The following is a 21,767-nucleotide window of genomic DNA, read 5'->3' on the forward strand; positions in this document are numbered from 1 at the left end:
CCTTTGGGTATATACCCAGTAATGGGATGACTGGGTCAAATGGTATTTCTAGTTCTAGATCCTTGAGGAATGGCCACACTGTCTTGCACAATGGTTGAACTAGTTTACAGTCCCACCAACAGTGTAAAAGTGTTCCTATTTCTCCACATCCTCTCCAGCACCTGTTGTTTCCTGACTTTTTAATGATTGCCATTCTAACTGGTGTGAGATGCTATCTCACTGTAGTTTTGATTTGCATTTCTCTGATGGCCAGTGATGATGAGCATTTTTTCATGTTTCTGTTGGCTGCAGAAATGTCTTCTTTTGAGAAGTGTCTGTTCATATCCTTTGCCCACTTTTTGATGGGGTTGTTTGATTTTTTTCTTGTAAATTTGTTTAAGTTCTTTATAGATTACTTTGGCCAGTATGGCCATTTTCACGACATTGATTCTTCCTATCCATGAGCATGGAACGTTCTTCCATTTGTTTGTGTCCTCTTTTACTTTGTTGAGCAGTGGTTTGTAGTTCTCCTTGAAGAGGTCCTTCACATCCCTTGTAAGTTGGATTCCTAGGTATTTTATTCTCTTTGAAGCAATTGTGAGTGGGAGTTCACTCATGATTTGGTTCTCTGTTTGTCTGTTATTGGTGTATAGGAATGCTTATGATTTTTGCATACTGATTTTGTGTCCTGAGACTTTGCTAAAGTTGCTTATCAGCCTAAGGAGATTTTGGGCTGAGACGATGGGGTTTTCTAAATATACAGTCATGTCATCTGCAAACAGGGACAATTTGACTTCCTCTTTTCCTAATTGAATACCCTTTATTTCTTTCTCCTGCCTGATTGCCCTGGCCAGAACTTCCAACACTAAGCTGAATAGGAGTGGTGAGAGAGAGCATCCCTGTCTTGTGCCAGTTTTCAAAGGGAATGCTTCCAATTTTTGCCCATTCAGTGTGATATTGGCTGTGGGTCTGTCATAAATAGCTCTTATTATTTTGAGGTATGTCCCATCAATACCTAGTTTACTGAGAGTTTTTAGCATGAAGGGCTGTTGAACTTTGTCGAAGGCCTTTTCTGCATCTATTGAGATAATCATGTGGTTTTTGTCTTTGGTTTTGTTTACATGATGGACTACGTTTATTGATTTGCATATGTTGAACCAGTCTTGCATCCCAGGGATGAAGCCAACTTGATCTTGGTGGATAAGCTTTTTGATGTGCTGCTGGATTCGGTTTTCCAGTATTTTATTGAGGATTTTTGCATCGATGTTCATCAGGGATCTAATCTCCTGGTGTGCCATTTGCTAAAACCATTGGAAAAGCACAGTATTAGGGTGGGAGTGTCCCGATTCTCCAGGTACCATCTGTCATGGCTTCCCTTGGCTAGGAAAGGGAATTCCCCAACCCCTTGTGCTTCCCAGGTGAGGTGATGTGCCCCCCCCCCTGCTTCGGCTCACACTCCGTGGGGTGCACCCACTGTCCGACAAGCCCCAGTGAGATGAACCTGGTACCTCAGTTGGAAATGCAGAAATCACTCGTCTTCTGCGTCACTCACACTGGGAGCTGTAGCCTGGAGCTGTTCCTATTCGGCCATCTTGGAACCTCCTCCCATGTTTGGTTTTAAAGGTGGACCCATGGTTTATAAAATATGAAGCAATTAAATGAAAGAAAAAAAAAAGAAAATACTTTCATAAACAAAGCAACTCCCTCCATAGCCTCTGTTCTTTTTATCACTCAGTGGGGTAAAATGTCCAATAAAATGTAAAATGCAGCATATGTCATCATGTAATCTAAAAGCTTTTCATGATAACTTATTGCAAATTGCACTTGACAGTTCACCACAACAATGGAAAACTGACCCCTGGTTGGTTCACACAGTCCTTGAGCCCCAAATTGAAGTCACCAATAAAACGATCTTGATAAAAAGTTTGCAACTGTGCCCAGCCAGCTAGTTCCACCCACTGGGTGTGAGCTGACCCAGGACACCACTTTGTCCTGTTCCTTTGTGGGACTCTCATCTTCAGACAGGTAGTCAGGTAGCTCTGTGTTCTGTTCTACCACAGGAAGGTCTTGGAATGCGACCAGCATCTCTTCTCCACTTTCACTTTTCACAACTTACTGATCTTTCGTAAACTTGGTTGATGCTTTCACCGATGCTAAAGCCTCAGCTTTCAAATCTGAATGGATTCGCACCACACCTTTGACAGCCATTTGAAAAGTAAAGCTAATAACACCTTTAATTTTTAACAAAGCCTCTTCACATAGATTTCTCCAAGACGTATCATCAAGGCCATCTGTATGCAAAACCACTGTTTTGGCACATTTGTTTGTAGTTCCCAGAAAACAACTGAGCTTCCTTTCGACATGAATTCATTTCATTGACACTATCACCATCTGCCTTATTGGAGGACTGATGTATGTCATAGATTTCAGAGGCCAGAAGTTTTGTTCCTCCTAGAGTTACAGTTTTCTGTATGACATTTTGTAGGCTCAACATCATACCCAGTTCTCCTTTCATCTTTTCTCTGTTTGCACGGCATTCTCCCAAGTATGGAAGAGCAAGCAAAGCTGAATGGATGACTGGAGGGTTGGGGTGGTCCATAAATAAAACAAGGCCAGGCAGATATCCCTGATCCTGGACGACGGCTCTTCTGTTTAATGGGTCTGCTGCTATATCCCATAACTAGTTAACTACCGATAGAGCATCAGACTCTTCCACTCATGGTGAAGGTGGAAGAATTCATCTTCTATGCCAAGCTCAAGAATAAAATCTTAAATTCGATCCAGAGCTTTAGGAGTCCAGAGCCTGCTGCACCATCAGGGCCACACCTACAGATGAGGTAGAAACCCAGAGGGCGCAAACCCCTCAGTTCACAGCCACAGCCTCGGGGATCGCAAACAACCAGACTAACTCAGGGAGCTAAAGAGCAAGGCGCTCTTTGGTGGTGGGGAACGGAGATGCTTGTTTTCACGTGTTCAATGAGTCACTGCTGTTTGAGCACCATTTTTTTTTTTTTTTTTTTTTTTTTTTTTTTTTGATACAGAGTCTCACTCTATCATATAAGCTAGAGTGCAGTGGCGCGATCTCGGCTCACTGAAGCCTCCATCTCCCAGGGCCAGTTGATTCTCCTGCCTCTGCCTCTCGAGTAGCAGGGATTACAGGCGTGTGCCACCATGCTCCACTAATTTTTGTATTTTTAGTATAGACGGGGTTTCTCCGTGTTGGCCAGGCTGGTTTCAAACTCCTGACTTCAAATGATCCGCCTGCCTCGGCCTCCCAAAGTGCTGCGATTATAGGCGTGAGCTACTGTGCCCAGTCAAGCACCTTTGTTTTGGAGAATGCCAGTTCTATGGCTTTGCTACTCTATCCTGCCCAAGGTTATTGTGGAAGAATGGTGAGACACAGTATCTAGTGAGATGTATTGGTAGAGTCTCTTCTGTGAAGGTGAATTCCTCATTCTCCTGATCTTGGTAACTACCAAGGACACCGCTCTACCGTTGCATAGCCAGGACACACAGTGACTTTATTTGTACGTCCAGTGCGCACAGTAACCTCATAATGTGGGCACATATCGTTATTGACCCATTCTCAGAAAAAGCAGGGTCCAGAAAGAGGCAAGCACCCCAGCTGTGCCACCTAGTAGATAGTACCTGGTGATTGCCCCAAGGCTGCTTCCCTCCTGCTCTCTGTTAACTGTGAGAGAGAGGACTGGCAGATAGCTCAGCTTGCCCAGGAGACCTTTCCCTCATGGTGTATCACTTTGAATCTCTCTCTTTCCCATTTTTCAGAAATGCTTCAGTATTTCCCATCCTGTGATAATAATTCATTCTTGCTTTTGATTTGATGATATGAAGGAGACACTAATTGGAACATGAACAAAAGAAATTAGCTTAGAAAGATTCCCAAGCAACTGATTTGCTCATCACTCTGTCTCTATCAGTTCATCGACTTTTCATGAAAATAACACATAATTTGAATTTTGGTTGGAAATTCAAAATAGCACCAAAAGGTATCCACAGTAAAGTAAGTCTTCTTCTCAGCCCAGTTCCTGAATCCCACTCCCTGTAGATAAACACCATCGACCATTTCTCACACACTCTTCCAGAAATGTTCCATGTAAATATATGTCTATAGACATTATTAATACCTTCCTTTTAACTTAATCATATATCTTGAAGATCTGTCCATATCAGCACATGTAGATACACTAAATTATTTATAATGATGATATAACAATTTATTATATGACCACATCAAAATTTGTTTAGTCAGTCTCCTGTTGATGGACATATGGCTGTTTCCTGGTTTTTGTTTTTCAGATCTCTCTGTGTAGAGGTGAAAATAAAATCAGAGGACAAATTGCTACATTTGCTAGCAGGCCTTGCAAGATTGGCATGTTTTAAATTTTAATAATATTGTCCAATTGCATTTCAAAGAGGGTGTACTAATTTTTACAGCACCTACATTGCATATGTACCTGTATCCTTACATCCTTAGCCACTATGAATTTCCATGTTTTATAACTATTGCCACTATGATAGGCAAAACATTGTTTCATGGGCTGAATTTGTATTTCTTAATTATAAATGAGATTGAGATTTTTTAATATGCATAAAAATATATTTTTCTTTCTGAACTCCTCTTTCATACATATCCTTTGCCTATTTTGTGAGGCCATTTATATTTTTCTTGTTGGCCTATACTAATGTTTTATACATATCTAGAGAGGACATAGTACATATAGAGTGCAGATGTGGTAAAAATTCATACAACCTCTCTGGAATGCAGTTGGAGTTGAAGATGCATGTGTACAAAGTACAGGGTTTTTTTATTTTGTTTTGTTTTTTGAGACCGAGTCTCGCCCTGTCACCCAGGCTAGAATGTAATGGTATGATCTTGGCTCACTGCAACCTCTGCATCCCGGGTTCAAGGGATTCTCCTGCCTCAGCCTCCCAAGTAGCTGCAAATACAGGTGCACGCCACCACACCAGCTAATTTTTTGTATTTTTGGTAGAGACGGGGTTTCACCATGTTGGCCAGGCTGGTCTTGAACTCTTGACCTCATGATCCACCTGCCTCAGCCTCCCAAAGTGCTAGGATTACAGGCATGAGCCGCTGCATCCGGCCCAGGTTTTTTTTAAAATTTTGCCTTTTGCCTTTAATTACTGTAGTTTTCCATGAAAGAAATTTAATATTTTATAGTAAAATGTATTCCTCTACCTCTATTGCTAATATCTGCTTAGATTTTTTTTCTTACTTAGGAAAATATTACCCACTCCAAGATTACTTTAAATTTTTTTCATGATGCCTTATAAAATTTTTTAGTTTTGCATTTTATCTTTAAAGCTTTGGTAGAAAATCAAAATAGCAAATCTAGAATGTACTCTAATGCAAGGAGGGAGACACAGAACTATTTTTTTTCTAAATGGCTGAAAACGTCTCAATGCCATCTATTAAATAATCCATCTTTCTTCACTGATTTAAAATGCCACCTTTATTGTATCCTGGATTCCCTGAAGTGTTTGGACCTACTTAAGATTCTATTCTGTTCCATTGATCTGCCTGTCTATGCAGATATTTTAGAAATGAATGCATTTATGTAGCTATAATTTAGCCTCTGTGGGTCTATTTCCAGGCTTCAGTTATTTGCATTCTACAGTATGTTTATTTGTCATTGTGTACCTCGGTTTTGACTTCCTCAAGGGTAAAGATTATGGATTCTCTTCCCTCTGTAATTCCCTAAAACATGAGTCTCTGCCAAGTTTGGCATTTTGAAAACTGAAATCAAGCCATGTCCTTAGGCAGAACCAGTGGTAGTCTGAGTGGTTTCAGTGAGTGAAGCCCCTGCTCAAAATATTCAACCTCTAAATGTAATATATAAAACACTATGACAGCTTATTCCTTTCATTAAAGGGATGCTCCTTTAAACACTAATATTGTGCATGGTGCTGAGAATACGTTCACCATAATTTCTCCTTGGTCTAAGTTTTAGTAGAAAGGCAACATGAACTAACATTTAAGATCCATGAAATCTGTTAAGAATAGCACATATTCCATCTCATTTAATATCACAAATAGCCTACAAAATTGGTGTTATCAATCTCACTTTACAGAGAAGGAAACAGGCTTAGAAAAGTAAGTTAATTTGCCAACTTAGTTAGTGGCAAACCCTGGATTCAAACCAAAGCCTGTTTGATGCCAAATATCATGTTCTTCTTACTCTCCTATGCCGCCTCCCAGAGACAGAGATCCTCAAACAATTATGGAAAATAGTTTTCACTTCTCGTCCTAGCCCTGCAGTGCCTCCCTTGATCACTGAATGGAGAATAATTTCTAGCTACAACCATGCTTAGCAGAAAACAGGACCATGATAAATGATTGACATCTGCCACAGAAGTAAAAGGCAGCAGTGGCCATACAGGACACTGTATTTGTCATTATTGTGCTACAACACAACGTAGGAGACCAAAGGAACATTTTCCCAACTTCACAGTTAAGTTTAGGAACAACCCTAAAAATCAGTTGATTGATAAAATTTCACTCCCTATATAAAGCCTAAGAAGCCAATGCTAAAAATAAATTTTGAGAAATATGGTAAATAAAAGAGAGATTTATATGTGGTATCCAAAGTATACCAGTCCTGCCAACTTGACATGCTAAATATTCAGCCTCTTTTTGTAATAATCAACTTGGCTCTAGTAGTCATAGGAAGGCACTACCTCAAACCAGTTTTCCGCAGGCAGAAGAGAGAGAAGAAACTCTATTCCATTCTAGAGCTATGTATCAAATCAAGTACCTGAACTTTCAATCAAGCTCTACCCAGATCGACCAGTTCTAAGAACCGGGCCCCTGGGTTTGTGTGATACTCAATAGTTCCGCATCTGGCCTCTCTAGAGTAGCCACTGAGTGGCCACCCAACTCCTATTCCTCCTTCCTCTCCCTTAGGGATCTGCAAATTTATCTAAGTTTTCTGCCCACTTCCCCAACTTCATATGGCTCAGGTAAGATTAGCCCCACTCCAGCCTCTCAGAGTCCACGTATAATCCCATGCCCTTTGTCAGTAACTGGATTAGCAATGGGACTAATTGCTATTTGCCATTAGCAATATGATTGGATTCAGAGTCCTGAATTGTGGTAGAGGTCTGCTCTAAGCATAAAAAAAGTTCTGCCTTGCTCCTCTGGAACAGCACCAGGGAACAACCTTTACTTTTCATCTGGCCAGTCTTCTTTGCTGATATAAGATCCAGAACTGCTGCAGCACATTCCCACAAGCCATCATTCAGAGAAGGGCAGAGCCAAAAGGATCACAGGGAATTGAACCTGTAGCCATCATGGACTCAGCCATGATGCCCACAATAGCACTGAACTTGCAGTTACTGAAGCAGTAAACAAATTTAAATTGTAAGCTATTACTGGCCTCCAAATGTTTCCTAACTGACCTCACTCATACACCTCCACTATGAATCTCTGAGGCAGTCACTCTCTAAACTCTAGACAAGGACTGCCAAAGTATTTACCTACTTAAAGGACACTGTAGGAGTTAAGAGGATAGGCTCAAACCCTGCCCCTGCCACTTATTTTCTGTGTGATCTTGGCAAGTTATCTAAACTCTCCAAGCATGTTCCTTCACCTGTAAACTGGGGATAATCGTCACATCTAAAAGTTGTGAGGATCGAGGCAACTCATGCCTAGTGCTTAAAATCCAGCCTGGCATGTAAATACTGTCCTGATTATGTATACTTTTGTCAATATCTATGCCTGATTTTCCTCTCCCAACAGTGACCCAAATTCCACACTTCCTGTGTTTATTTGGATTTCACAATCTTGAATTCTGAATCTAATCCATGTGTCTGTCTACACTGCACCACAGTGATTCCAAGTTTGGACCCTTTTCAAATATAGCCATAGTCATTGACATTTTCCCATCTAGGAATCCCAGGGATGATATAGCTAATGTGAGCCTGAACCCTAATGAAATACAAGTCTAATGCTAATTGGTATCTTGTAGATTTTAATCCATTCCTCTTACCACAGCAGTACTTCTTAAGAGCCTGTTCCTGTGGGTTAATGTGTACAGAAAAATGAGATACTAATTACTATGGATATTTAGCTCTGTTTCTTTATGAACAATCATCCTACTACAGTAATCCTCCCTTCCCCTTTGGTCCCAGCTGTTTAATTCATTAGGTATTACTTTTTTTTTTTTTTCTCTATGAGCTGTTAGGCTGAATTTCAAAAAGAGACTGACCAGGAAAATTTTCAAATATATCTTTCAAATTTCTTTTCTCCTTGAAAATAAAGTTGAACAGTCCTCATACCACTAAACGTGGCAATTGAGTTGACGGGACAGCTCCTTTCAAAGCGCATACCTACAGCTATTTTCCACACCCTGGCATTGCTTGTCCGCTGCTTTCCAAGCAGGTTCACTGGGAACTGTGCCATGCTCAGCTATCATTTTCTGCTTATAAGAAGGAAGTGAGAGATCAGGGTCGTTAGAGTCTATAAACACTTAAATGCTCAGAAATGCAAAGCAATGAGCTATTTTGCAGGGCTGCCGGAGAAAAGGAGTGGAGAAAAGAGAAAAGAAATCATGTCTTGAAACTCCAATGAGTACCATTCTTACATGATGTCTAAACAGACAGGAATTCAAGTTGAGCATTTGAATGTTAAAAGAAAATAGACAATGCAATGATCTTCCCAGCAAAATAGCAGCCATACATGGGCTGCCTTGAATGGAAAAGGGAAGAAAAAAGGAGAAACAAAGATAAAATGAGACACAGAGAAAAGAGGCAGACAGATTGTCCAGGGAGGGTACAGTTAAGATTTTTGTAGTTCTACATGAAAAAAAAAATCTGTTTCATAAAAGGAATTCAAATGAGAGAAATAAGAAAAAGTCAGGCTGAACTTCAGAATCCATGATATCCTGACCTATAATATTTCCTCATCTAATTCCAACAATTTCAGGTAGCCAATTCAATGCTATATAATTCTGAAAATGATTCATGGGACCAAAAAAGCAACTTTGGAGCATCTAAACTACCTGGTTCAAATTTGAGAACATTATTTTCATATTTTTCTTTATCTGCTCCACAGTTCCATGGCAAATTAATAGAAAGCCAATGAGATTTCTATGTGTGGGCTGTATTGTTCTTTTTTATGTGATATGTATAACCTTTCCCCATCTGCACAGATACAGAGAGGCCTATTTTGGTGTGCTTTTTTAATTTGCTGCTTGTCCATGAAATGGAATGCTCCTGAGAAACTAGAGCGGTAAAGAACTTAGAACAGGTGATAAAACCTCATTTTTGCACTGTCGCTCAATGACATTGCACTGCTGAAGCCGCACAGCAGTTAATGGCCATGGAAATTATACTGGCCCACAAGCCCTTGGACAGGAAGAAAACTAACTGTGAGAACTTGAATTTTATTGAAAATCAAAAGCCAACTGACAGGATGCTCGCTGAACTCACCCAGGAAATGCTTAGTCAGACTCATCAGATATAACAATACTCAGAAAAAGATTCAAAAGCAAAACCTAGGGAATTGTTTTTTTTTTTTTTTTTTTAAAAAAAAAAAAAAAAAAAAAAAACCTACCACACACGTCAGGGTGAATTTTATAAAGTATACGAAAGGCTGTAGGAAAAAGTAGATTGCAATGCAGTATACCACAGCCATCAAACATCTAGTGCATTTTTAAGTTCAATAAATTCCTAGTCACTGTAATTGTGCCTAAAAACACAGAGTAAAAAAAAAAAAATGGCAAAATAAGCAAAGAATTATTTTAAGGCTAGAGGGTAATATTTTTATAAAAAAATGTAAGGGAGGTATGGGTGTATACAAAGACACATATAATGAGTATGACTATGTAAAACAGTAATTCCGCACTCACGAGTTCCGCAAGTGTCTACTGAGTACCTGCTCTGGGCTAGTATCTGTTCTATGTGCTGTGGTTATAACTACGAACAACACAACAGCTCTACTCCTACAGAATTTATTTTCTCATTAGGAAGAAATGCAAAATAAATATATTTATGAAGCTACATTCAATAATTGTAAATGATCAAAATCAGCCACTTTGCTTAATATTTTTTCAAATTTATTTTATATAGACAATTCCACCGGAATTTACTCTATATTCATGCCAGCTATCATGAGGAAGAGAGGAAGAAATCTATCTGGGTCATGGCACCTTTTCACACACTTAAAAAAACATGGCTTCTTTAAGTGGAGTATGATTATATGTACGAAGTGTACATTTTTTAATTTTTTCAAATTATATTTTTCAAATTATATGGGTTGTTACACAGAAATCATCTTAGTGCCAGTAAGTATTTAACATTTCCACTTTCAGCAGGTAAAAGAATTTCTATCTCTGTTTCATTATAATTATGCTAAACACTTTCAGGCTTCCATTTTCCTTTTTTTATAATAATGAAACAAAATGCAATCAAATATTCAAATCATTGGACAAACAACCATACAAAAGGCAATACTGCTGAAAATGAATTGTTACCTAGCCCACAGTTCCACTATGCAACAGCTTGAATTTTTGTCAGCTGACATAAGAGAGTCCAAATTTAATAATGAAAGGCAATTAAGAAGGGTGAGAGTATAACCTAATAAAAAGGTGGAATGTATGGAAATTGAATTTTTAAAAGTCTCTATACCAAGTGAGGCACAGGTGCTGGACTGCCATAATTGACATTGGAGCCTTCTATTGGAAGGCTATCCTGGGACCCAGTATTCCAACTCTTGTCTCTCTGGGGTGGGAAAGACAGGGGTCTGAGCCCTGACTGAAGTCCAAAGAAGTCATTAACATAATGTCTGCCATAATACAGTTCCACCCAAAGAGTATGGAAGACCAGACACATTAATCTTCTACTCAGAGTCAAAGGATAGGAGAACAAGGAATCAGGTGATGGGTGCCATTTCTCTCTCTGTCTCTCTTTTTTTATATATATATCCACACTTAATCCAGTGAAATCACATATGTGGGCTAGTCAGATCTGAAATAGGCTGCACATTTTTGAAGATGGCCCACAGAAGCTTTTCTGTACCAATGCCCTTCAATGCCTCCTTTACTCTCTCTGAGATTCAGTTTTCTGACCTATATAATGAGGAAGGATAATTACATGAAATAACCTTTGTAAAAGTAACATACTATTGGCCGGGTGCAGTGGCTCACGCCTGTAATCTCAGCACTTTGGGAGGCCACGGCGGGCAGATCACCTGAGGTCAGGAGATCGAGACCAGCCTGACTAACATGGTAAAACCCCATCTCTACTCAAAATACAAAAATTAGCTAGGCGTGCTGATGCATACCTGTAATCCCAGCTACTCAGGAGGCTGAGGCGGGAGAATCACTTCAACCCTGGAGGCGGAGGTTGCAGTGAGCCGAGATTATACCACTACACTCTAGCCTGGGTGACAGATTGAGACTCTGTCTCAAAAATAAATAAATAACATACTATTAAGCAGACACGCAGAAAATCCTCAATGTGAGTTACTGAATAAACAAGCTAGTATCATTCTTAATAGGTAACTAAAGCTACATATACTGGTGAGAGTAAAAATTTATCTAACCCTAGATACATCTATCACCTATTGCTAAGATAACAGAATAATCAATAATAATTTTTATTTATTTTTATTTTATTATTATTTTTTTTGAGACAGAGTCTCACTCTGTCACCCAGGCTGGAGTGTAGTGGCACGATCTCAGCTCACTACAACCTGTGCCACCTGGGTTCAAGCAATTCTCCTGCCTCGGCCTCCTGAGTAGCTGGGATTACAGGCACCTTCCACTGCTCCTGGTTAATTTTTGTAGTTTTTTTTTTTTTTTTTTTTTTTTTCAGAAGAGACAGTGGCCAAACTGGTCTTAAACTCCTGACCTCAAGTGATTCACCCACCTCAGCCTCCCAAAGTGCTGGGATGACTGGCATGAGTCACCATGCCCAGCTAAGAATAATTTTTAAACCAACATTGGAACTTAAGACAATTGTATTTAAAATACAGCAAACTGGATATGATCGGTGAATACAGAACTTTAAAATGTCCTATGAAATACAGAATTTAATTGCTGATAAATCAATTGCCTGTCTTCCTTTTCATATTTTTAGTTAAGCTTTTGAAAACTTCAGTTTTTCATATTATTTATGTCAATTTTTGTAATGAAATTTGTTAATCAGAGAAATTACTGCTTATGAATGCATGGTTTTGTCTATTTATGTCTTTCAATCAGCTATAGAATAACATTTTAAGTGTATAAAATACAAATTTTCTATCCTAGAAATAAATGCACAATACTTTGTTTTCTAAACTCTTTAATATTTTTCTAATCCTGTTAGGCTTTTAGTAATGTTTTTAATTCCCTAGTTTCCAAAGGATTTTTTGTGAGACACTTGTCTATTTTCTTTAGAGTGGGTTTAAAACAGTTCGGAATATAGCAATCATTGCTGCATTGCATGTACATCACCTTCTCATAACACCATACATAATGTGTAAGAATCAATCATGATTTATATCTGATTGCTGGCTCAATGTCACGTTATAAAAAAAAATTCCTTTGTGTGTATTCTAATATTCTTCTATTTTCTCTTGAGAAAATTAGTCGCTTTTGCAGTTTTTTATTCTCAGTTTTACTTGGAGTTCTTCAGAAATGAAAGAGATTGAGGGTCATATACAGAAACATATTCAACCTCAAACATTTTAAAATGTATTCAATATTCAACCTAACTAGAGTCTGTTAGAGTATTCTGTTCTTAAGTCAAGAATAAAAAAGCTAGACTTACCTAGGCAAGATTAATTTACTAGAGGTCCCATGTTTAATTTTAAGACATGTAATTATGTTTTAATATGTAATATTAATTACTAAAGGCTTACTATATAAATTAATTTATTAACATAATACCTAAATTTTCTAATGTTAAAAAACTCAGAAGATTAATATATACAAGGAATGCCACACACTGACCATCTCCAGAACATAATCTGCCACTTTCATTCACAGCATCTCTCAGAACCAACACTGTGTAATGCCCTCACAAGTTTCCCTAAGGAGTCACATTGGGCAAGTTATGCTGCAATAAGAAGCAACCCTCGAAATCTCAGCAGTTTGAAACCACAGAGTTTTATATCTGCCTCATGCTATGTGTCCATCATAGACCTCTGCTCCTCACAGCCTCTCAGGAATCCAACTTGCTTGTGTTTAAACAATCACTGAAGAAGTGGAGAGAAAGCTTAATTAATCAAGCAGTAAAATTCTTCCTAAAAGTCATAAACATCACTTGTTCTCACACTTCATTGGCCAAAGCAAGCCACATGGCATCACCCAAGTTCATGTGGGCAGGGAAGTACAATTCCTCCGTGAACTGGGGATAACCAGATATATTTGGTGGCAGCTCCCACTCACCTTGTGATAAAGGAAAGAAGTAAGAAAGCAGAAGTTTTAAAAATTGGCCCAGAAAATACCCAAACTCTTTTCGATGACATTCATCCTATTTTTTTATAATGCATACCAGGAAGAAGAGGATGAATGGAGTAAAAGTTACCATTTCCCTCATAGTACATTCTACCTATAAATGCAGGGTTTAAATCATCTTTTCATCCTCTTTTGTTTCCATGATAAAGCTAAATGTGAACTTGGCTGGATTCAGACCTTCCCAGCAAAATTAGGAATAGGGTAGTACAAACTTGAGGCTATTAGATTAAAATGGATAATTCTTAATGTTTATTTACCGTCTATCCCAGATGCTATTCATAGTGGCTTATGTGGATCATCACATATAATCTTCATAGCAATTTATATGAAGTAGGTAGATACTATCACCATCCTCATGTTCCAAGTAAAGAAGGTCAAGAACACAGAACTCATTAGTGAAAGAGGGTAGATTCCATTTCAGGCATGGACTCCACACCCCATACTCTCAATCAACACACAACAGTGAGTAGCACTGATAAAATATTTTATTATATAATGCCATTTGAGCTTGTGTATTTATATAAATGCCAGTGAACAATTGTAATCCTGAGAAAGAGGTTCCAAAACAGCATTCCAGCACATTCCTCCATTTTTGAAAAAAAAAAACACTGGTTTTTCACTTCTTTAGATTTCATACATTAAAGGGAAAAATATGTAAAGAGTGTTTTGGAGCTATTTTATAAACTTTACATGACTCTAAACTAATTAGAGAACTTAAAATTTTACTAAAAATGAGTAAGACTGAAAATTTATGAAGAGCATACTGGGATCATGACAATATTCACAGATGCCACATTTATAACTCTGGAATGGCATCCATGGAGACCACGTAAATGTCACCCCCTGAAGTTGTGCAATGCACAATGTGTGTGACCATATGCTGAGGCTCTAATGTTTTTATGGGAAATCTGCCATCACTTGTATTTCTATTCTGATGCTGTGTCTTAATATGCAGTCTTATTTTGATTTTTGTTTCCCAAATAGCTTCAAAATTTTAATACCTTAAGTTATTCTCCAAATTGGAAGTAGAGAATGTTGTCATACTGATATGATAAGCATTATAAAAACCAGTCTTAAATGAGCACATCTCATGTTGTCATTTCATTTGCTTAAAGAGTCAGTGTCTGGGTTTACATATGTAAATTATATTAACTGAACTGGGGAGCTGCAAAAACAGTTGAATTTAAGGAACTATATTTACTCAAGCATACAATAACAGCTAATCAATTCAAGTATTTTAAAACTTCTTGGAAATATGTCACATTACAGACATTATATGTACTGGTATCTATGGGGGGAAATCATAATTATTTTCAAACATGCAAGAAAGAAACACTACTTCAGTTCATCAACTTCAACAGCTTCCTATTCCAATCTCAGGAAAACTGCTCGATTATTCCTCTCCTTCCACAGGACTCCATTATAGGCCCCACGGGATCTCTCCACCATTGCTATTGTGTCTTAATTTTGTTTTAATCATATTTTCAATCCTCCAACCCTCTCCAATGTCAGCAAAGTGCTGTTGATCTTGAGAAGTCCTTTGTTGTAAATCCCACTGAGCCACTTTCTGCAGAGACGCTCCCCTTTTGAAGACTTGCCCCAGTGGTCTTTGTGTTGGCTGCTTCACTGAAGGAATAAAGCAGCATGCCTTAGGTAAAAATTTTTTGCAGTGCCTTTTCAAACAGTATTTGTACACTTTAGTAGTCATCACAGAGTCTCTGTTGACCTAAAAGATTGCAGTTTTATAAAAGCTGTGGCAGATGCTAAGAATATTCATCAACCCTTTTCTTCTTTTGAAACAGGCCCAAAGATGAATGACTTGTGGGCAAATATTGATTTCATTTCCCAAAGATCAACTATTAAGCATGAAAGAACACTTAAACACAAAATCAAAAGGTTTACCTTGTCAAACTGGGACAGAACATAGACCACCACACTTACCTACCTGAGGACACAAGGGCCAGGGAACAAATCAGAAATGTAATGTCTGTGGCACTTCCTATGAGTCTTCTCTGGCAACCAAAGCCGAATAAACGAAGCAACATAAGGCTGTGCTTCTCCAGCTTAAACTTTAATGTGAGTATGAATTACCAGGGATCTTACTAAAATACAGATTCTGATTCACTGGGTCTGGGATAGAGTCTGGTATTCTGCATTTCTGACTAGCCTCCAGGTGATACTGATTCTGCTCATCTAGAGACCTCACTTTGAGTAGCAAGTATTTAGGCCACTTACTAGCAGGAACTAAGCACAATATCCTACAACCGCAAATGTCTGAGCTCTTTCCAACAAGAAAGACAAGAGCAAATGCTGATGCCACATCTGCACTGCCTCAGAAAATAAAGAAGGGATGAGGAGCCCCCCTGTGGCACTCTGTGCCCATAAAAAGATCACATCAACATGAGAAGGATTGAGTGAGGCAATGGGGTTGGTGAAAGGAGTTCAGCAATCCGTCTGCTGCGCGCTGGGGGCGCTTGGTTTGGTTTCCACATTACCAGCCTCAGTGAGGTGGAACAGAGGATTACAAAGGGATAATCTAAATGGCAATTGCAAGTGTATTGTTGTGGTCACCAGCACCTTTTCCATCAGTATTTTCCATTTCTCCAAAGCCATATGGAGCAGTTAATCTATGTGGGTGATTTCTTAAGAGAAAATGAACAACACATGGTCCCGAGTGGCAACTGTAGTGAAAGTTAAAAATGATATTTTCTTTTATCCCGAAGACTCTATAATGTTCACAGATCTTACTATTACCATAACAATAAATGACAAAAGGGATTTAGTTCAGTTAGAAAGCATCCTGCTATTGGCCATGTGGAGAAACTTAAAATAAAACACACTGTCTTCTAGCCTTCAGCAGCTTCTAGCCTTGAGCATTGAGATAAAAGTCCAATATGAAGTTTCCTAATGATTTGAAGAGCTGGCTGTTTTAACAGAGATCATGGGAAAAGAGTTAGAAAAAGAGAGATTTCAAATCCAAAACTAAAAAAAAAAAAAAAAAAAAAAAAGGTAGATTTATGCTTCAATAGATTTGTTCCTTTAGCATATGCTCCATTGATCTTTCTGAAATTCTTCCAGGTGAGTTACCTGTTCTGTCCAAAAGGAATCGCCATCAAAAAAACAAGAAGTCTTTTTAAACTAACAATTCCCTTTAGCTGAGGCAGAGTCTTTGGCAAAATTTACAAAGAAGCATTTTTCACTGACTTGCCAAAGATATATATCAAGAGTATAAGTAAAAATGTAAAAGAAATTAGACACAATTGTTGAAAAGCCAAATATGATAGCACCAAATCTACAGTGGTAGAGATTTGAGTTGGAGCTTGATTAGAAGGAGAACAGCCAAACAGAACCTGGCCTGATTTAGAATATTACATCCAAAGCAGGGACAATCTAATTGGTGGGCTGAGTAGGTAGCCACCTACATGAAATAAAAGGGTTATAGGGAATCTTCCACTATCCCAGTCCAAAAGCATCTTTTGCCTAAAATTCCAAATTAGACACCCTATTCCTATTAATATATCCATGGGAGAAGTAATACCATAAATTCTCTTGAATCCTTAATATATTTCATTGGTTTGTTATTAGAGCCTCTTCGCATTATCTAGCCATAGATACATTTTTAATAGGTTTTTGGGGGAACAAGTGGTGTTTAGTTACATGAATAAGTTCTTTAGTGGAGACTTCCAAGATTTTGGTGCATCCATCACCCCAGGAGTGTACACTGTACCCAATGTGTAGTCTTTTATCCCTCGCTACCCCCTACCCATTCCCCCAAGTCCCCAAAGTCCGACATATCATTCTTATGCCTTTGAGTCCCAATAGCTTAGCTCCCACATAGGAGTGAGAACATGCAATGTCTTATTTTTCCTTCCTAAGTTATTTCATTTAGAATAATAGTCTCCAATTCCCTCCAGGTTGTTGTGAATACCATTGTTTCCTTCCACTTTATGTCTGAGTAGTATTCCGTGGTATTATGTATCATGTTTTCTTTATCCACTCATTGATTGATGGGCATTTGGGCTTCTTCCGTATTTCTGCAATTGCAAATTGTGCTGCTATAAACATGCGTGTGCAAGTATCTTTTCTCTATAATGTCTTCTTTTCCTTTAGGTGGATACCTAGCAGTGGGATTCGCTAGATCAAACAGTAGGTCTACTTTTAGTTCTTTAGGAATTGCCACACTGTTTATCATAGTGGTTGTATTAGTTTACATTCCCACCAACATTGTAATATTGTTTCCTTTTCACTGCATCCTCATCAACGTCTATTAATTTTTATTATGACTATTCTTGCAGGAGTGAGGTGGTATCACATTGTAGTTTTGATTTGCATTTCCCTGATAATTAGTGACGTTGAGCATTTTCTCATATGTTTGTTGGCCATTTGTATATTTTCTTTTGAGAATTGTCTATTCATGTCTTCTGCCCTCTTTTTGATGAGATTGTTTGTTTTTTGCTTGCTGATTTGTTTATTAGTCTTTTGTAAGATGTATAGATTGTGAACATTTTCTCCCACTCTGTGTCTTGTCTGTTAATTCTACTGATTGTTTTCTTTTGCTGTGCAGAAGCTTTTTTGTTTAATTAAGTCCCATCTTTTTATCTTTGTTTCTGTTGCATTTGCTTTTGGCTTCTTGGCCATGAAGTCTTTGCCTAAGCCAGTGTCTAGAAGGGTTTTTCCGACGTTATCTTCTAGAATCTTTATGGTTTCAGGTCTTAGATTTAAGCCCCTGATCCATCTTGAGTTGATTTTTGTATAAGGTGAGAGATGAGCATCCAGTTTCATTCTTCCACATGTGGCTTGCCAATTATTCCAGCACCATTTGTTGAATAGGATGGGTGTCCTTTCCTTGCTTTATGTTTGCTTTGTTGAAGATCAGTTGGCTATATATACTTGGCTTTATTTCTGGATTCTCTATTCTGTTCCATTGGTCCATGTGCCTATTTTCCTGCTAGTACCATGCTGTTTTGGTGACTATGGCCTTATAGTATAGTTTGAACTCAGGTAGTGTGATGCCCCCAGATTGGTTCTTTTTGCTAAGTCTTGCTTTGGCTATGCAAGCTCTTTTTTGGCTCCATATGAATTTTAGGATTATTTTTTTCTAGTTCTATGAAGAATGAGAGTGGTATTTTGATGGGAATTGCATTGAATTTGTAGATTGCTTTAGGCAGTATGGTCATTTCCACAAGCTACTCCTGCTTGCTTTTGGTGTCCATTTGCATGGAATATCTTTTTCCACCTCTTTACTGTAAGTTTATGTGAGTCCTTATTTGTTAGGTGAATCTCTTGAAGACAGCAGAAATTTGGTTGGTGAATTCTTATCCATTTTGCCATTCTGTATCTTTTAAGTGGAGCATTTAGGCCATTTACATTCAATGTCAATATTGAGATGTGAGGTACTATTCTATTCATCAGGCAATTTGTTGTCTGAGTATCTTGGGTTTTTTTTTTTTTTTTTCATTGTGTTACTGTTATATAGACCCTGTGAGATTTATGCCTTAAGAAAGTTCTATTTTGGTGTATTTGGAGGATTTGTTTCCAGATTTAGAGCTCCTTTTAGCAGTTCTTGTAGTGCTAGCTTCATAGTGGTGAATTCTCTCAGCATTTGTTTGTCTGGTAAAGATTGTATCTTTCTTTCATTTATGAAGCTTAGTTTCACTGGATACAAAATTCTTGGCTGAAATTGTTTTGTTTAAGGGGGTCAAAAATAGGACCCAAATCCTTTCTAGCTTGTAGGATTTTTGCTGAGAAATCTGCTGTTAATCTGATAGGTTTTCCTTTAAAGGTTACCTGATGCTTTTGCCTCATAGCTCTTAAGATTCTTTTCTTTGTTTTTACTTTAGATAACCTATGACTTTAGATTTCTCTTCTTCCTCAGGAACACCAATTATTCTTAGGTTTGCATGTTTAACATAGTCCCAAACTTCTTGAAGGCTTTGTTCATTTTTTTAATTCTTTTTTTGTCATTCATAGATTGGGTTAATTCAAAAGCTTTGTCTTCAAGCTCTGAAGTTCTTTCTTCTGCTTCTTCAGTTCTATTGCTGAGACTTTCTAGTGCACTTTGCATTTCTCTAAGTGTGTCCTTTATTTCCAGAAGTTGTGATTTTTTTTATTTATTTATGCTATCTTTTCACTGAAGAATTTTTCATTCCTATCTTGTATATTGTTTTTCATTTCTTTAAATTGGACTTTACCTTTCTCTGGTGCCTCCTTGATTAGCTTAATAATCAACCTAAATTCTTTTTCTGGCAATTTGGAGATTTTATCTTGGTGTGGACCAATTGCTGGTTAGCTGGCATGATCTTTTCAGGGTGTTAAAGAACCTTGTTTTGTCATATTACCAGGATTGTTTTTCTAGCTTCTTCTCATTTGAGTAGACTATGTCAGAGGGAAGATCTGAGGCTCAAGGGCTGCTGTTCAGATTATTTTATCCCATGAGGTGCTCCCTTGATGTGGTGTTCTCCCTCTTTCCCTAGGAATGAAGCTTCCTAAGAGCCAAACTGCAGTGATTATTTTCACTCTTCTGGGTCTAGCCATCCGGTTGAGCTACCAGGCTCCAGGCTGAGAAGTTTCTGCAAAGAGTCCTGTGATGTAATCCGTCTTCACATCTTGAAGCCATGGATATCAGCACATGCTCTGGTGGAGGTAGCAGGGGAGTGAAGTGGACTCTGTGAGGGTTCTTGGTTGTGTTTTTGTTTATGCACTGGTTTTGTGTCAGTTGGCCTCCAGCTAGGAGGTGGCGCTTTCAAGAGCACGTCAGCTGTGGTACTATAGGTAGGACAGAAACTTGCCCTAGGGAAACCTGGTTAAGTATTCAGGTTTCTCAGGCAGTGGGCAGCATCATGGAGCTCCTAAGAGACCTTTTTCTTTGGCTACCAGGGCAAGTAGAGAAAGACTACCAGGTGGGGGCAGGCATAGGTGTGTCTGAGCTCAGCCTCTCCTTGGGCAGGGTTTGCTGTGGCTGCTGTGGAGGATGAAGATGTGGTTCCCATTCCAATGGAGTTATATTCCCAGGGGGGTTATGGCTGCCTCTGCTGAGTCATACAGGTTGCCAGGGAAGTTGGGAAAAGTCAGCAGTCACAGGTCTCACCCAGCTCCCATACATCCTGCAGTTCTAAAGGCGGGGCTCACTCCCACCATTCCCCCCACAACAGCACTGAATCTATTTCCATGTACCTGCAGGCCAGGGCTGAGAACTTGCCTCAGACCACGAGCCTCTCCACTAAGAAAGCAAGCTGACACACAGGTTTTCAGCATCTCAAGGAGCCCACAGTGGTGATCCAGTTCCCTCAAAGGGTCTGTAGATTCTCTCGGCTTTCCTAATGTGTTCCTGCAGTAGTTCTTGGAGCAAAAGTTCACGATGTGAGTTTCCACATGCTGCTCTGACCATCTGAGTGGGAGCTGCAAGCTAGTCCAACCGCCTATTCACCATCTTAATCCTTACTCTAATAAATATTTTTTTTATGAAAAGAATAAGGGGAGGAGCAAAAGAAGTGTCCAGAGTCAATGCAGGGCTGATTAGCAAGCCATCTGGGGGTGATTATAAGAGTACTCAGGTATCTGATTCTTGAATACAGAATCAGACATTTACCAAAGGCAATATTCTTTAAATTTTTGCCTACAATGTCAATCACAGCAGTCACAGAACGTGAGCAACAGGCCACAGCTGATGCTCCACACCTCAAGCTAAACCTTGTGGAACACATATAGTGGCTCTTTTAAATTAGAAACACAATAACTGACATTAATTGTTTGACAAAATTTGAGTAAAACAACCTCACTGGATTTTGTCCACTGTAGTTTAGGTACTCCAAATAGACAGGAAATAAAGCTCTTCATAACCTGGATTATTTATATTCACTTAGGAGACATGTTTTCTTCCTCTGGCAGGATAACATTTCTGGTAGTAAACAGCTGCTTCCATCTTCACATAACAAATGGCTTTGACTCACCCCTGTTCAAGTGATCTAGTCAAACTCTGTCAGGAGTAACTTGAGGCAGAAAAGTACACATGTTGCTTTTTATGGAAATGTATATTAAAAGTGTAAGGGAATGGGTGCCACAGGTAATGCTGTCACACCAAAAAGACTTTGAACAGATGCCAGAGACAAATTCTCCTGGTGCTCTGCATCTCCTTTTTCTACTTAACTACATTGTTCTCCCCTCAGGTGTCCTTGAGGCGACTCTGAATATCCTGATAATGATTTTCAAACCTAATACATTTCTACGATTATGGAATAAATGCCTCTATGAAACAGAGAGATGAGCTTGAAAGAAAAGATGAAATTTGCATGTTTCTTTGCAGCTAGGGTT

General features: G+C 38.7%; 1 pseudogene; it reads right to left on the minus strand.

Annotated features, from left to right (window-relative positions):
- Positions 1-1,095: 1,095 nt before the first annotated feature.
- LOC135971004 (armadillo repeat-containing protein 1 pseudogene) lies at positions 1,096-9,566 on the minus strand (annotated as a pseudogene).
- Between the last annotated feature and the right edge of the window lie 12,201 nt (positions 9,567-21,767).

Source organism: Macaca fascicularis, chromosome 5, assembly GCF_037993035.2.
Source record: "Macaca fascicularis isolate 582-1 chromosome 5, T2T-MFA8v1.1".
Classification (NCBI taxonomy): Eukaryota; Metazoa; Chordata; class Mammalia; order Primates; family Cercopithecidae; genus Macaca; species Macaca fascicularis.